General features: G+C 38.6%; 1 protein-coding gene across 1 annotated transcript in view; it reads right to left on the minus strand.

Annotated features, from left to right (window-relative positions):
• snd1 (staphylococcal nuclease and tudor domain containing 1) overlaps positions 1-16,732 on the minus strand; it is a 990,315-nt gene that overhangs the window by 353,748 nt on the left and 619,835 nt on the right. The gene's annotated exons all lie outside the window — the stretch shown is intronic.

Here is a 16,732-nt window from a genome sequence, read left to right on the forward strand (position 1 = left end):
TCACAGAGAGAGTGGTACGTGTCTGGAATGTATTACCAGGCAAAATGGTGGAAGCAGATATGATAGCGAAATTTAAGCAGCATTTAGATAGTCACTTAATGACGCAGGGAAAGGTGGGACACGTATCATGGGATGGGATGGGATTAATTTAATGTGGCATCATTGCCAGCAGACACGATGGGTTGAAGGGCCTCTTCCTGTGCCATACCATGCAATGTTCTTTATTCTAAGCGTCCCAGTGCAAGTTAACATCATTGGCAAAACAGAAGTAAGTGTTGTAAATGCATTCACTTATAACTTTCATTTTAAGATTCATCTCTGTTGATCTCCACTTCCGAACAGCCACTGATGTAGCAGCTGAAGAGGTATGAACTTGGCAGATTGCCCTGAGGAACTCCTGCAGCAATGTACTGGACCAGGAATAATTAGTCTCCATAATTATGAAAATCTACTTTAGTATGAGATATAATTCAGCTAGTGCATCATTGTCCTTTCCAAGTAACTCCCTATTTTACCAGAACTGGAACCATCCAGATACCTACAGCAGATACTCTGGCATCACCGCTGAAATTCAAAAGTTTAGTCCATGTTTGGACCGGGCAACAATGAAGTTCAGAATCAAATGGTCTACAAAAAACCCAAGCAAATTATTGATAAATGGTGATTGATGGCACTGTCAATACTACTTATCTAAATCTTATTAATGATTGAGGTTAGTCATGAGCTTTATTAGAATTGCCCTGCTTTTTGTGGGCAGAAACTCTCCTGCTTTTTTTTCCTTTCTCAGCAATTTTCCATGTTCACAGGGAGATTCCAAATTCATTACAAGGAAAACAAGTCTTCGGTACTAACCAAGCACATGTCTGTTCCCATATCCTCTACTGTCTCCAGTGTTCTCAATGAATGGTTGCAAATACCTTAAGACTGGTTTGACATATGTGTTGGCGCTGTTTTCACTGAGATAAAAATGTTCCTGAAGTCTTCTCCTCCCTTAAACAGCTTAATTGTCAACCATCATTTTTGTCCATGTGATGGAATGCGGACCAGTATTCTGGTTGTAGCTCAGATTACTGCCAGCTGCACACAGGAATTCCTATGTCAAAATCTCAAGTTTAGATATAACAATTACAGTACAGAAACAGGCCATCTCGGCTCTTCTAGTCTGTGCCGAACGCTTACTCTCACCTAGTCCCACCTACCTGCACTTAGCCCATAACCCTCCATTCCTTTCCTGTCCATATACCTATCCAATTTTTTTTTTGTTAAAATGAGAAAATCGAACCTATCTCTACCACTTCTACTGGAAGCTCGTTCCACACAGCTACCACTCTGAGTAAAGAAATTCCCCCTCATGTTACCCCTAAACTTTTGCCCCTTAACTCTCAACTCATATCCTCTTGTTTGAATCTCCCTTACTCTCAATGAAAAAGCCTATCCACATTAACTCTATCTATCCCCCTAATTTTAAATCCCTCCATCAAGTCCCCCCTCAACCTTCTACACTCCAAAGAATAAAGACCTAACTTGTTCAACCTTTCTCTGCAACTTAGGTGCTGAAACCTAGGTAACATTCTAGTAAATCTCCTCTGTACTTTCTCTATTTTGTTGACATCTTTCCTATAATTCAGTGACCAGAACTGTACACAATACTCCAAATTTGGCCTCACCAATGCCTTGTACAATTTTAACATTACATCCCAACTCCTATACTCAATGCTCTGATTTATAAAGGCCAGCATACCAAAAGCTTTCTTCACCACCCTATCCATATGAGATTCCACCTTGAGGGAACTATGCACCATTATTCCTAGATCACTCTGTTCTACTGCATTCCTCAATGCCCCACCATTTACCATGTATGTCCTATTTTGATTAGTCCGACCAAAATGTAGCACCTCACACTTATCAGCATTAAACTCCATCTGCTATCATTCAGCCCACTCTTCTAACTGGCCTAAATCTCTCTGCAAGCTTTGAAAACCTACTTCATTATCCACAACGCCGCCTATCTTAGTATTATCTGCATTCTTACTGATCCAATTTACCACCCCATCATCCAGATCATTAATGTATATGAAAAACAACATTGGACCCAGTACAGATCCCCAAGGCACACCACTAGTCACTGGCCTCCAACCTGACAAACAGTTATCTACCACTACTCTCTGACATCTCCCATCCAGCCACTGTTGAATCCATATTAATACCTAACGACTGAACCTTCCTAACGAAACTTCTGTGCGGAACCTTGTCAAAGGCCTTACTGAAGTCCATATAGACAACATCCACTGCTTTACCCTCGCCAACTTTCCTCGTAACCTCTTCAAAAAATTCATTAAGATTTGTCAAACATGACCTTCCACACACAAATCCATGTTGACCGTCCCTAATCAGACTCTGTTTATCCAGATAATTATATATACCACATCTAAGAATACTTTCCATTAATTTACCCACCATTGACGTCAAACTGACAGGCCGATAATTGCTAGGTTTACTCTTAGAACCCTTTTTAAACAATGGAACCACATGAGCAATACGCCAATCCTCCAGCACCATCCCCGTTTCTAATGACATTTGAAATATTTCTGTCAGAGCCCCTGCTATTTCTACACTAACCTCCTTCAAGGTCCTAGGGAATATCCTGTCAGGACCCAAAGATTTATCCACTTTTATATTCTTTATAAGTGCCAGTACTTACACTTCTTTAATCATCATAGTTTCCATAACTACCCTACTTGTTTCCCTTGCCTTACACAACTCAATATCCTTCTCCTTAGCGAATACTGAAGAAAAGAAATAGTTCAAAATCTCCCCCATCTCTTTTGGCTCTGCACATAGCTGTCCACTCTGATTCTCTAAGAGACCAATTTCATCCCTCACTATCCTTTTGCTATTAATATAACTGTAGAAACCCTTCAGATTTATTTTCACTTTACTTTATCTTTTCTTAGCTTTTCTAATATCTTTCTTAAGATTCTTTTTACATTCTTTATATTCCTCGAGCACCTCATTTATTTCATGCTGCCTATATTTACTGTACATCTGCCTCTTTTTTCCAAACCAAGCTTCCAATATCCCTTGAAAACTATGGCTCTCTCAAATTTTAACCTTTCCTTTCAACCTAACAGGAACATAAAGATTCTGTACCCTCAAAGCTTCACTTTTAAATTACCTCCATTTCTCTATTACATCCTTCGCATAAGACAAATTGTCCCAATCCACTCCTTCTAAATCCTTTCACATCTCCTCAAAGTTAGCCTTTCTCCAATCAAAAATCTCAACCCTGGGTCCAGCCCTATCGTTCTTCATAATTATATTGAAACTAATGGTATTGTGATCACTGGACCCGAAGTGTTCCCCAACACATACCTCCGTCACCTGACCTATCTCATTCCCTACAGGAGATCCAACACTGCCCCTTCTCTAGTTGGTACCTCTATGTATTGCTGCAAAAAACTATCCTGCACACATTTTACAAACTCCAAACAATCCAGCCCTTTTATGGAATGGGCTTCCCAGTCTATGTGTGGAAAATTAAAATCTCCCACAATTACAACCTTGCACTTACTACAAATATCTGTTCTCTCCCTACAAATTTGCTCCTCCAATTCTCACTCCCCATTAGGTGGTCTATAATAAGTGTTACTACACCTTTCCCATTCCTCAATTCCACCCAAATAGCCTCTCCAGACGAGCCCGCTAATCTATCCGGCCAAAGCACCGCTGTAATATTTTCTCTGACAGCAACGCAACACCTCCCCCTCTTGCCCCTCTGATTCTATCACACCTGAAGCAACGAAATCCAGAAATATTTAGTTGCCAATTACACCCCTCCTGCAACCATGTTTCACATCATATTTCCAGGTATCAATCCATGCTCAATCAAAGATATGCCTTGCACCCTTCTGTTACTTTACTGTTAGCAGGTTAGTCCTTTGTTTAAAATTCTATCACAATTCTATCTCCTTTACCATAGCATTGGATAGCGATAGGAACAGTCAAGTTAGAAAAGTGTTTAATTGGAGTAAGGGGAAATATAAAACTATCAGGCAGGAACTTGGAAGCATAAATTGGGAACAGATGTTCTCAGGGAAATGTATGGCAGAAATGTGGGAAATGTTCAGGGGATATTTGTGTGGCATTCTGCATAGGATTGTTCCAATGAGACAGGGAAAAGATGGTAGGGTACAGGAACTATGGTATTCAAAGGCTGTGGAAAATCTAGTCAAGAAGAAAAGCCTACAAAAGGGTCAAAGAACTAGGTAATGAAAGGGTCAAAGATCTAGAAGATTAAAAAACTAGCAGGAAGGAGTTCAAGAATGAAATTAGGAGAGCCAGAAGGAACCATGAGAAGGTCACAGCAAGCGGGATTAAAGACTACCCCAAGGCATTCTACAAGTATGTGAAGAGCAAGATGATAAAACATGAGAGATTAGGACCAATCAAGTGTGACAGTGGAAAAGCGTGTATGGAACCAGAGGAGATAGCAGAGGTACTTAATGAATACTTCCCTTCAGTTTTCACTACAGAAAAGACTCTTGGCGATTGTAGGGATGACTTACATGGGATTGAAAAGCTTGAACATATAGACATCAAGAAAGAAGATGTGCTGGAGCTTTTGGAAAGCATCAAGTTGGATAAGTCTCTGGGACCAGATGAGATGTGCCCCAGGTTACTGTGGGAGGCAAGGGTGGAGATTGCTGAGCCTCTGGCAATTATCTTTGTATCATCAATGGGGAAGGGAGAGGTTCCGGAGGACTGCAGGGTTGCAGATGTTGTTCCCTTATTCAAGAAAGGGAGTAGCGATAGCCCAGGAAATTATAGACCAGTGAGCCTTACCTCAGTGGTTGGTAAGTTGATGGAAAAGATCCTAAGGGGCAGGATTTATAAACATTTTGAGAGGCATAATATAATTAGGAATAGTCAGCATGGCTTTGTCAAAGGCAGGTCATACTTTACGAGCCTGATTGAAATTTCTGAGGATGTGACCAAACACATTGATGAAGGTAGAGTAGTGGATGCAGTGTATATGGATTTCAGCAAGACATCTGATACAGTACCCCATGCAAGACTTATTGAGAAAGTAAGGAGGCATGGGATCCAAGGGGACATTGCTTTGTGGATCCTGAATTGGCTAGCTCACAGAAGGCAAAGAGTGGTTGAAGATGGGCCATCATCTGCATGGAGGTTGATGACCAGTGGTGTGCCGCAGGGATCAGTTCTGGCACCCCTTCTCTTTGTGATTTCTATAAATAACCTGGATGAGGAAGTGGAGGGATGGGTTAGTAAATTTGCTGATGATACAAAGGTTGGAGGTGTTGTGGATAGTGTGGAGGGCTGTCAGAGATTACAGTGGGACATCAATAGGATACAAAACTGGCTGAGAAGTGGCAGATGGAGTTCAACCCAGATAAGCGTGCGTGAGGTGGTTCATTTTGGTAGGTCAAATATGATGGCAGAATATAGTATTCATGGTAAGACTCTTGGCAGTGTGGAGGATCAGAGGGATCTTGGGGTCTGAGTCCATAGGATATTCAAAACCAATGCGCAGGTTGACTCCGTGGTTATGAAGGCATACGGTGCATTGGCCTTCATCAACTGTAGGATTGAATTTAAGAGCCGAGAAGTAATGTTACAGATACATAGAACCCTGGTCAGACCCCACTTGGAGTACTGCGCTCAGTTCTGGTCACCTCACTACAGGAAGGATGTGGAATCTCTTGAAAGGGTGCAGAGGAGATTTACAAGGATGTTGCCTGGATTAGGAAGCATGCTTTATTAGAATAGGTTGAGTGAACTCCTTGGAGCAGTGGAGGATGAGAGTTGACCAGATAGAGATGTCTAAGATGATGAGAAGCATTGATTGTGTGGACAGACAGAGGCTTTTTCCCAGGGCTGAAATGGCGAACACAAGAGGGCACAATTTTAAGGTGCTTGGAAGTAGGTACAGAGGAGATGACAGGGGTAAGTTTTTTTATGCTGAGAGTGGTGAGCGCGTGTTATGGGCTGCTGGCAATGGTGATGGAAGCAGATAAGATAGGGTCTTTTAAGAAATTCCTAGATAGGTACATGGAACTTAGAAAAATAGAGGGCTATGGGTAACCCTAGGTAATTTCTAAAGTAAGTACATGTTTGGCACAGAATTGCGGGCCAGAGGGCCTGTATTGTGCTGTAGGTATTCTATGTTTCTATTTGTTGAGATGTTGAGTCTAAAGGAAAAATAGAAAATGCAGAAAATGGTCAACATATCAAACAGTAACTACGGAAATGCTTTCAGGTCCATGATTCATTCTGAGCATTTCACATGAAGGTAGTGCCAACATCTGTATTAATTAAGGAAATAGTCATCTCACGGACTGAGCAGCAGTCACTACTACCAATATACATCAGAATCCTGCTCGTTTCCCTTATTTTGTAATTGAAAGTTATGACTTTGCAGCTTGTTCACCTCCAGATCAAGGGTAGTTCTAAGGGAACATTGCATGCAATATATCCTTAAGGTACATTTGTGGCTGTTCACAAAAGTAATCCAACTAACATTATGCACCATCTATTTCAGCTATTGCAAAAGGTTTATTTTATTAATGGAGTATTTAAATGCCCATTTTTAATCTAGCTAATTTTCACCTGTGATAACATACCATATCTCACCCAACTAGCAGGCAGAGAGTTCCCAGGCCTGTATCAACATCTACAAATGTTTGCATGAAGAATTTAAACGTAACTCCACTTTCCTCTCTGGAAGCAGGACCTCAGTGGCATAGTGGAATGTGTAATCAATATTCCTGAATGCTAAGACAGAAGAGATTTGGCAGGTGGTGGAAATCTTGAGCAACAGAGACACACAGACACAAGCAAATACTTGAGAAAGTCGGGTATGGAAGGAAATAAACAGCCAATGTTCTAGGCATTTTACGTGTGACTTTCCTGAATGCCTGTTAAAGCAAAAACACCCCATTGTCTTTCATGGTGTCAGTTTCAGACTACTACCTACTGCAATCCTCTGCACTTATCACAATTGTTACGAATATTTTGTCCGATGAAGATTTAAAATCTGTAATATACATATCTTTTCACTCAAGAACAATTAACCGAAAAAATGAAACATCATACAGCATTAATCTACCTCATTTCTTATAAAAGACCAAAAAGCTTCACTTCCTGTTTCAATAGTACAGATGCAGGGCATTTTGGGGCAGCTTGAATGGAGCTCACTTGCAGTACATGTTTACCTGTACTTTCATTAGATTTTGAGTTAGCAAGCTGGAATCATCATATACATACAAATATCGCCTGTGTACATTCAGGCAAATACCGGCCGTCTGTCTGAGCCACGGAAACTGCTGACTAGGTAATATACATGCTGTTCAAAGGAGAACGAACAGCTGCAATCTGTTAACTTTGGGGAGGAAAAAATAATAATCAGCAAACTGTATGATATTAATATTCCTAAAAAAAAGGCCAAGATTTCAAAGCAGAGCTGGGGATAGGAGTGATTTGTTAGTTTTCACTGATCAATTTTTTCCTACTTAGTACATTTACTTGCCATTTCTTTCTTTTGAAGATATGCAAGTGGTGTTCTTTAATAGAGTAAGTTGCCTTACTGCGGGTCAAGGTTGATACTCAAGCAATATTACAATGTTTAAAATATCTAAGGTGAAAGAGCACACCTCATGCCATCTTTTGAGACACTCTGCACACCAGTATTTATCACCTAAGCAAGCTATACAAGGGGTCAGATGGATAAGGGTCATTGAACCACATGCTCCCATGCATCAAACAACTGCCAGAGAGTGGCAGTGCAAATCTGTGCAAAGTGTCCCTCTATTAAGGAGAAAAATCAAGTAAATAGCTTCAAGTTTTGGTTTTAATGTTTGAAAATTTACGTAACAAATAAATTAGCAATCTGTTTACTTCTGGGTTCTGTAACATATGCTACACTCCAATATCGTACTACCTTGTTTGGGGTGATGATTAATTTGGGCTATTTGAATTTCAGTTCTGAGATTAAAGAAAAAAACTCTTCCGATGAAAATAGCAACCCTTAACATACACAAATACCCTTTGAACAGTCTATTCCTTCACCATTGTGTTGAAATACTTTGTGAGGTAGGAACATGTTCAGCAGATGTATTACTTCTAGTCACAACAACAGCTTAATAATGCAAAAGTTCATTGGGTAATTCCTGTACTTCCAGATAATCAATGGGAAATAAAATTATCAGTTTTAGGTTGAAAGTTTAATGGTAAAATCATAATTGAAAACAACCATTCATAGTTTATTAGATACTAGAGCTCATCTAGGTAGTATCACATAATGGATCAATATGATCCTCATTCATATTGGCTCTATATTTAGTAGATCATTCAAGTTCTGCTATTTAACTTCATTGTTAATTAGATGCTCCCAAAATTACTATTATTTCGGAATAATTGAAAAAGAACTGAAACATCACCATCTTGAATGCATAAAGTTGAAATCAAAGTTGAGATCATCTCAGTATGGATATAACTGAGGCATGTTTACTCTCAGTTCAAACCCAAGAAAACAAAATGCAATTCAAATTTTATTAAGATCCTACAAGACAGTCAATTCTAAATTGAGGCATATTTGAGTAAATGCAATGATTGAAAAGGCTGTAACAATTTGTTGGGGCAGAAGAAACACTTTTGAATGTACATCTGAACACATTTGGAGATTTACACCTTTCCTCGGCCATCCACTATTAATTCTACTAGCCAAAGCTAGCTACTTAGGTTTTAGCTGGCCTCTTTTCTACCAAAGGCAATAATGAAACGTCACTTAAGTTTTATTCATCGGAAAATTCAGTTTATCATTATTTTAACTGCCCTTTAAATGATAATTCCACATAAAGCATTTGTCAGAGATAGGTTAAATACTCTTTAGCAACTTCCTGGTATGACACATTTATGATTAGAAATGTGTGAAATACTTTTTGCCACATGATATTTCCCTTGAACGCTATTAAAAATACAATTGCGTCAAAGTATTTTGGTTTACGAAATCTTTTGATTCTGGTAAATCCTGTACATATTAGATTCAGTAACACTAGGTCTGAGATGTGCAACATTTCTATCAGTTACTAGTGGTGTTCCACAGGGGTCGGTGTTGGGACCACTTCTTTTTATGCTGTATATAAATGACTTAGATGATGGAATAGATAACTTTGTTGCCAAGTTTGCAAATGATACAAAGTTTGGTGGAGGGGCAGGTAGTGTTGAGGAAACAGGTAGGATGCAGAATAATTTAGACAGATTAGGAAAATGGACAAGGAAGTGGCAAATGAAGTATGTTGGAAAATGCATGGTCATGCACTTTTGTAGTAGAAATAAATGTGCAGACTATTTTCTAAACAGAGAGAAAATCCAAAAAGTCTGAGATGCAAAGGGACTTGGGAGTCCTTGTGCACAACATACTGTTTCTTTAAATATATTTTTAATTAAATTTTAAGATAATTACATAGAATGAATAGAATAATAGAGTAATGAAAAATAATATCAGCTCTCCCCCCTCCCCTTAACCCTTCCCCCCTTAACATCCCTATCTAAAAAAAAAGAAAAAAGAAAAAAAAGAGAAAGAAAGAAAGAAGAAAGAAAGATTGCCTGGATATCGGAAGATCCCCACATGCTCCATGGAGTTCAAAATAGCTTTAGTATATATATCTTTATTTACTCTTTTTTCCCCAAATAGCTAATAATTTTATCTTTGAAGGACCTATATATTTACTCCTATCTTTTGTAAATAAGGGTGCCAAATTTTCAAAAATAACACATATTCATTTCTTGAATTATAAGTAATTTTTTCAAGTGGAATGCAACTTAATATTTCATTATTCCAACAGTCCATAGTTAAGTATGAATCTGATTTCCAAGTAACTGCAATAGCTTTTTTGGCTACTGCCAATGCAATTTTTATAAATTTTTTCTGATATTTATTCAATTTAGGTTTTGGTATTGTCCCTTCAATATCACCTAATAAAAATAATATTGGGTTATGTGGAAGTTGTATTCCAATAACTTGTTCCAGTAAAAGTCTTAAATTTATCCAAAAAGGTTGAATTTTAAAACAAGACCAAGTAGAGTGTAAAAAAGCACATCTTTCTTGATTACATCGAAAACAGTATGACAAATACAATAAATGCCCGACTTAGATTAGTACAATACAATTTTTTACATCAATTATATATTACACCACAAAAAATAAATAGATGAAACCCAAATTTATCTGACCAATGTTTTCGATGTAATCAAGAAATTGGTACTTTTTTTTTTAACACAACATCCTGAAGGATAACTTGCAGGTTGAGTCGGTGATAAGGAAGGCCAATGCCATGTTAGTGTTCATTTCAAGAGATCTATAGTACAAGAGCAAGGATGTGATGCTGAGGCTTTATAATGCACTAGTATTATAAACGTACTATATATTATCATATACCTTGAGTACTGTGAGCAGTTTTGGGCTCCTCACCTTAGAAAAGATGTGCTGGCATTGGAGAGGGTTCAGAGGAGGTTCCCAAGGACGAGTCCAGGAATGTAAGTGTATCATACAAAGAACGCTCGATGGCTCTAGGTCTGTACTTGCTGGAATTCAGAAGGGTGATGTGGGATCTCACTGAAACCTTTCCAATATTGAAAGGCCTAGACAGAGTAGGTATGGCAAGGATGTTTCCCATGGTGGGGGAGTCTAGGACAAGAAGGCACAGCCTCAGGATAGAGGGGCGCCCTTCAAAACAGAGATGCTGAGAAATTTCTTTAGCCTAATGGTGGTGAATTTATAGAATTTGTTGCCACATGCAGCTGTGGATGCCAGGTCATTGGGAGTATTTAAAGCAGAGATTGATAGGTTCTTGATTGGACATGGCATCAAAGGTTATAGGGAGAAGGCTGGGAATTGCAGTTGAGGAGAGAAAAAAAAAGCATCAGCCATGATTGAATGCAGAGCAGACTCGATGGGCCAAATGGCCTAATTCTGCTCCAATGTCTAAAGGATTCAGAACTGAGCAGAAATGCAATCATGTTCAAAACTGTTAATGATCAGAAAACCAAACCAAAGAGGAAAAGCAAAAACATGCATTCTTGTTAACTGACTACAGAAGCTTTGTGACAGGTTATCAAATCTATTCCTACACAGACAAAAGCTGCAGATGTTGGAAATCCAAGCAACACATACAAAATGTTGGAGGAACTCAGCAGGCCAGGCAGCATCTTTGGAAAAGAGTACAACTGACATTTTGGGGCAAGGCTGTTCATTAGGACCCTGTTCATACTATCCTTTGGCCTTAACAGTCACATACTTACAGATACTGATTGCAACATTTCAACATTCGTCTTGACCATCTTCCTCAGACATGTTAGTCAAAGGACAATTTCCCCAAGAGTCACCTCCTTATAAACCTTCTTGAGTGAGCCCAAACGGTATATAAGGTGTCTCTAGAGGGTCTTGTCATCTGACTAAATTGTGTCTGAGGAAGCTAGTCGGTTTCACCATAGAAACTTTGCAATCAGTATCTGTAAGAATTGACTATTAAGGCCAAAGCATAGTATGGATAGATGCATTCTTGTTGTCCAAATCCATCCTTTGTGTAGAGTTCTATTTTCATTTACTTCAATGGCAATGTTTCCTGGATTCAATGTTAAAACTCAGATTTAAGTATATTTAGACAATATAGCTTAACTGTACCATTTCCTCTTCTCCAGCAGAGGTGGAATTGGTCAGTTAAGTTAAATGAGCTTAATATGGGTGACACAGTAGCGTAATGGTTTATAGTACAACGCTTTATAGTACAAGCAACCTGGGCTCAAATCCCACCTGTAAGACGTTTGTACATTCCCTCTGTGTCCGTGTGTGTTTCCTCTAGATGCTCTAGTTTCCTCCCACAGTCCAAAGATCTCCAGGTTGGTGGGTTAATTGATCATTATAAACTGTCCCGTGATTAGGGTAGGATTAAATTGGGGGATTTTTGGGTAGCATGGCTCAAAAGGCCAGAGAGGCCTATTTCATACTGTATCTCAATAAATAAATAAACAAACATTTTGCACGGCTCCATTGTGGCAGTTTCAAGTTCCTGGATGTCAAGATCTCTGAGGATCTAACCTGGTCCCAACATATCAATGCAGTTATAAAGAAGGCAAGACACTGGCTATACTTTATTAGGAGTTTGGCATGACAACAAATACATTCAAAAACTTCTACAGTTCTACTACGGAGAGGCTGCATCACTGTCTGGAATGGAGGGGCGCTGCACAGGACTGAAAGGAGCTGCAGGACATTGTAAATCTCATCAGCTCTATCTTAGGACATCTTTAGGAAGGGGTGTCTCAGAAAGGCAGTGTCCATTATTAAGGACCTCCAGCACCTAGGGCATGCCCTTTTCTCACTGTTACCATAAGGTAGGAGATACAGAAGCCTGAAGGCGCACACTCACTGATTCAGGAACAGCTTCTTCCCCTCTGACATCCGATTCCTGAATGGGCTTTGAAGCTTTGGACACTGCCTCATTTTTTTTAATGTACAGTATTTCTGTTTTTGCACATTTTTAACAATCTACAGGCAGTCCCCGAGTTATGAACGTTGACTTACGGACAGCTTGTACTTATGAACAGAGGGAGGAGAATGCCATCCGCCATTTTAAGTCGTTGCCATTACCTCTGTGTTGAGTGTGTAACTTTGTATTTGGCTTAAATATTTCTTAGCAAGATTCACCCTGATCCCCCTTTTCCAGTCAGCACCACCCCCACTTGTCCCATTTAATCAGTCTCAGTGTGGGTGGACTTTAGGACCCGGAGCGACCCGCCGCCCGTGGCTGCTGCTGTATTTTTTTATTAAATGCGATCGTGAACCCTAATGCCAGATCAGAAATGCTGATCAAGTCAACTAGTTCCTAAAGAGAACTCTGATAGGCCAATCAGACGGTTCACTGCTGCCAGCAATAGAACATAAAATATGCAGTTTTCTGTTCCATTGCCGTAAAATGATTGTGATTAAAAATAAAGTGGAAATAATAAAGCGATTGGAAAGAAATGAAATGCCATTGGTCATTCGTAAAGCATTAGGTTACAGTCGGTCAACGTTTGGAACAATTTTAAAGGATTCAGGTAAAGGATAAAGTGAGAATAATGGAGCATGTGAAAGGCCCTGCCCCAATGAAAGTTACAATTATAACTAAGCAACGCAGTGGTTTAATTATTGAAATACATACATTTCTGAAGTGTTTTATATGGATAGAAAGTTAAAATATATACCATATACTCAGACAAACGTTTGACTAACTGACATTAAATAATACCAGATATACCTGTTCCAACTTACATACAAATCTGACTTAAAGATGAACTCATTCGTAACCCGGGGACTGCCTGTATTCAATATGTGTAATTTACTTGTTTATTTATTACGTTTTATTTTATTTATTATTACTTTTTTTCTGTCTCTGCTAGATTATGTATCGCATTGAACTGCTGCTGCTAAGGTAACAAATTTCACGTCACATAAAGCTGATTCTGATTCCAATTAAGTTATAAGCTTATGCCCCACTTATCCACAGAGACACTTCCAGTGGAGTCATAAGGGAGTGCTGGACTGGGGCCAAATGTCAAGAGACCAAACAAAAATCTGCAAGTTATCATTAAGGATAACCAAATTTAGGGTGATTATGAATGCAGGTCAAGTACCAAAGAATGTCCAGAGGACTAATGACCAGAATGCCAAGAATAAAACAGACAGAAAGTAGGACCGCAGGGTGAAAAATGAATGGGATAGTTTGAAGAGCTTAAGTATTCTGGACAACAAAACCTAATAAGTACTGAGGTCATGGACATTTTACAAATATACAATTATATTGGGGCTGAAGCCTTCAGAGTTTGAGATTAGAGCTGAGAGCAAATACAATGATAGCAATAAAGTTGAAGTACATCATGAAACATCAAGAGCTATTAAATGTTATTATAGGCGCTATTAGAAATCAGATTTTTCTACTTTTGAAAATGATCAGGCAAGGTACAAGTATATGAACTTACAATGTTTATGGTGGGAAAATGATGATGGCTTCAGACTTCAGTCAACCAACGGAAATGGTACAATTCCAGAATGTGGCAATGTACTACATCCTGACAACCATGAATCACTTTGCAGTGTCACTAAGGTACAGCAGGTAACTGAGAAGTACAAACATGTAGAAGCAGCTCTTTGGATTGAACTCCAGAAGTAGAACAAGAGGTCATATCTGGGTATTGAAATGGAGAAGCATTGATACACACCATCTCTGGAAAGAAAATGGCTTACCATAAGGACACCTAAACGAAAAAAAAATCTGGTTCACCCCTAACCTAACTAAGCTACACCTTAGTGATGAAACTGTCACTTATATTCTTTATTTCCTTACACAGATTAATTTTCCTCAATTACTGCATCTTTTCAATCCTAATCTGTTGATCACCTGCAGTTGGAAACCCACTCCGTCATGCATGACAATGTGAATTCCAGATTCGGGCAGATCTATATTGCTTAGCAGCAGCACAACTCGGCTCTCTGCTTCTCATTCTTCTTTGATAAATTCTTGTACAAAGAGTCTTTAACCATTTTTAAGTTATCTTACTGATGGGTTAGTTGTCTACTTTTCAATAAAGTGCATGGTAATTCCCCCCCCCCCCCCGGAAAACACTTCATTATAAAATGTCAATTCTAACATTTCTTTGTAAAAAAATGTTTTAAAATACTGAACTACTACTCTGGGAGTCAAGTACCAATTCCTAAAGCATAGCGATGAGAAAAAAAGCCTTCATTACAAATGAAATAATGCAATCGTAAATCCAATGAAAGGCAGCAAATTATGGAGGCTACATCTTCACAACCATGTATAAAAATGGCTCAGAAATCTAATTTAGCAAACTGGAGTTCAAATAACTATTATATGATAGAATTAAAAAGTTGTGTGGAAATTTATAGGTATTGTCCTCAATCGCCCAGATACATCTAAATAGCTTTTAAAGCAGTGTATTATGGGCATCAGCTTTTCAGTGACCCATTCAACCAAAATACGCTAGCCACATTTATAATCATCTTCTGTAGATATTATTTGTTCAAGATCTGAATGAGATCACAATATGAAAGAGTTTGGTTTACCAGTTATGACTCAGTCTGTCAAGCAACTCAAATTAGAAAAAACACTTCATATTTCATTGTGTGCAAAAATAAAGCACAATATAAAGAACAAAGTTAAGTTGTTTGACCTAAATGTAGAAAGAGTACATCAATGTTTGGATTGTAACATGTGGAAAAAGCTAGACAGAATAGAGCAGATGACAGCTATCACCAGTAAGTCAAATAAACTCAACATCAATGAACGAGTTTCTGTGTCACTCTCTTCAGAACTACAGGCATCAAAGAACTTCCAAGAACTGTCACAAATGATAAGAATGTGTTTACATCATGCTTTGTGGAAAAAAACATTACTTGCTGCCACTCCCAACCCAAAACTTGGTATTTTAGAAGATTAAGAACCACCCAAAATGAAATTAACCTCTACGATTTAAATGACAGATATACTTAAGGGACACAAGGCAAGCAGACAAGGGGAGAAAAGATATGATAGGTTAGATAGAAGTAAAAAACAAAGGTACAGTTGAACTGAGCCAAAAATTATGTTCCTTTGCAGGAAATGTGAAAGGAGAGGAGGAAGGAAGTGAGCACAGTAGATAGGGTGGGAGACAGAGAGATCCAGATGAGCGTCAGAGTGGGAGAAAGAGTAAGGATGAGTGGGGGAATGAGAAAGGTAAAAGAAAGTAAGATAAAGAATGAATCAATTTGTGAATAATAAATACTACCACAGGATGTTCATCAAATGGTATATGTACAGAACCTTTATTTATATATGTATAGCATTTTTAAAAATTTCACTTCAACTAAGTCCATCAGGATTTTGGGTTGAGGCTCTCCTGTCAAGGATATTTGGATCAACCCACATTTTCAAAAACCTTCATATTTTAGGTTCTAATTTTTTTAATTATTTACCAACTAGGGAGGATGCAATATTAGATCTCCTATTAGAAAATGAGTTAGGGCAGGTGACAGAAGTGTGTGTAGGGGAACACTTTGGTTCCAGTGATCATAATGCCATTAGTTTCAACTTGATCATGGATAAACAGAGATCTGGTCCTCGGGTTGAAGTTCTAAACTGGAAAAAGGCCAAATTTGAAGAAATGAGAAGGGATCTAAAAAGCATAGATTGGGACAGGTTGTTCCCTGGCAAGGATGTGATTGGTAAGTGGGAGGCCTTCAAAGGAGAAATTTTGAGAATGCAGAGTTTGTATGTTCCTGTCAGGGTTAAAGGCAAAATGAATAAGAATAAGGAACCTTGGTTCTCAAGGGATATTGGAACTCTGATAAAGAAGAAGAGAGAGATGTATAACATGTATAGGCAACAGGGAGGAAATAAGATGCTTGACGAGTATAAAAAGAGTAAGAAAATACTTAAGAAAGAAATCAGGAGGGCTAAAAGAAGACATGAGGTTGCTTTGGCAGTCAGGGTGAAGGGTAATCCCAAGAGCTTCTACAGGCATGTTAAGAGCAAAAGGATAGAAAGGGATAAAATTGGTCCTCTTGCAGATCAGACTGGTCGGCTATGTATGTAACCAAAAGAAATGGGAGAGATATTAAATGGGTTTTTTGCATCTGTATTTACTAAGGAAACTGGAATGGAGTCTATGGAAA

Source organism: Hypanus sabinus, chromosome 13, assembly GCF_030144855.1.
Source record: "Hypanus sabinus isolate sHypSab1 chromosome 13, sHypSab1.hap1, whole genome shotgun sequence".
Classification (NCBI taxonomy): Eukaryota; Metazoa; Chordata; class Chondrichthyes; order Myliobatiformes; family Dasyatidae; genus Hypanus; species Hypanus sabinus.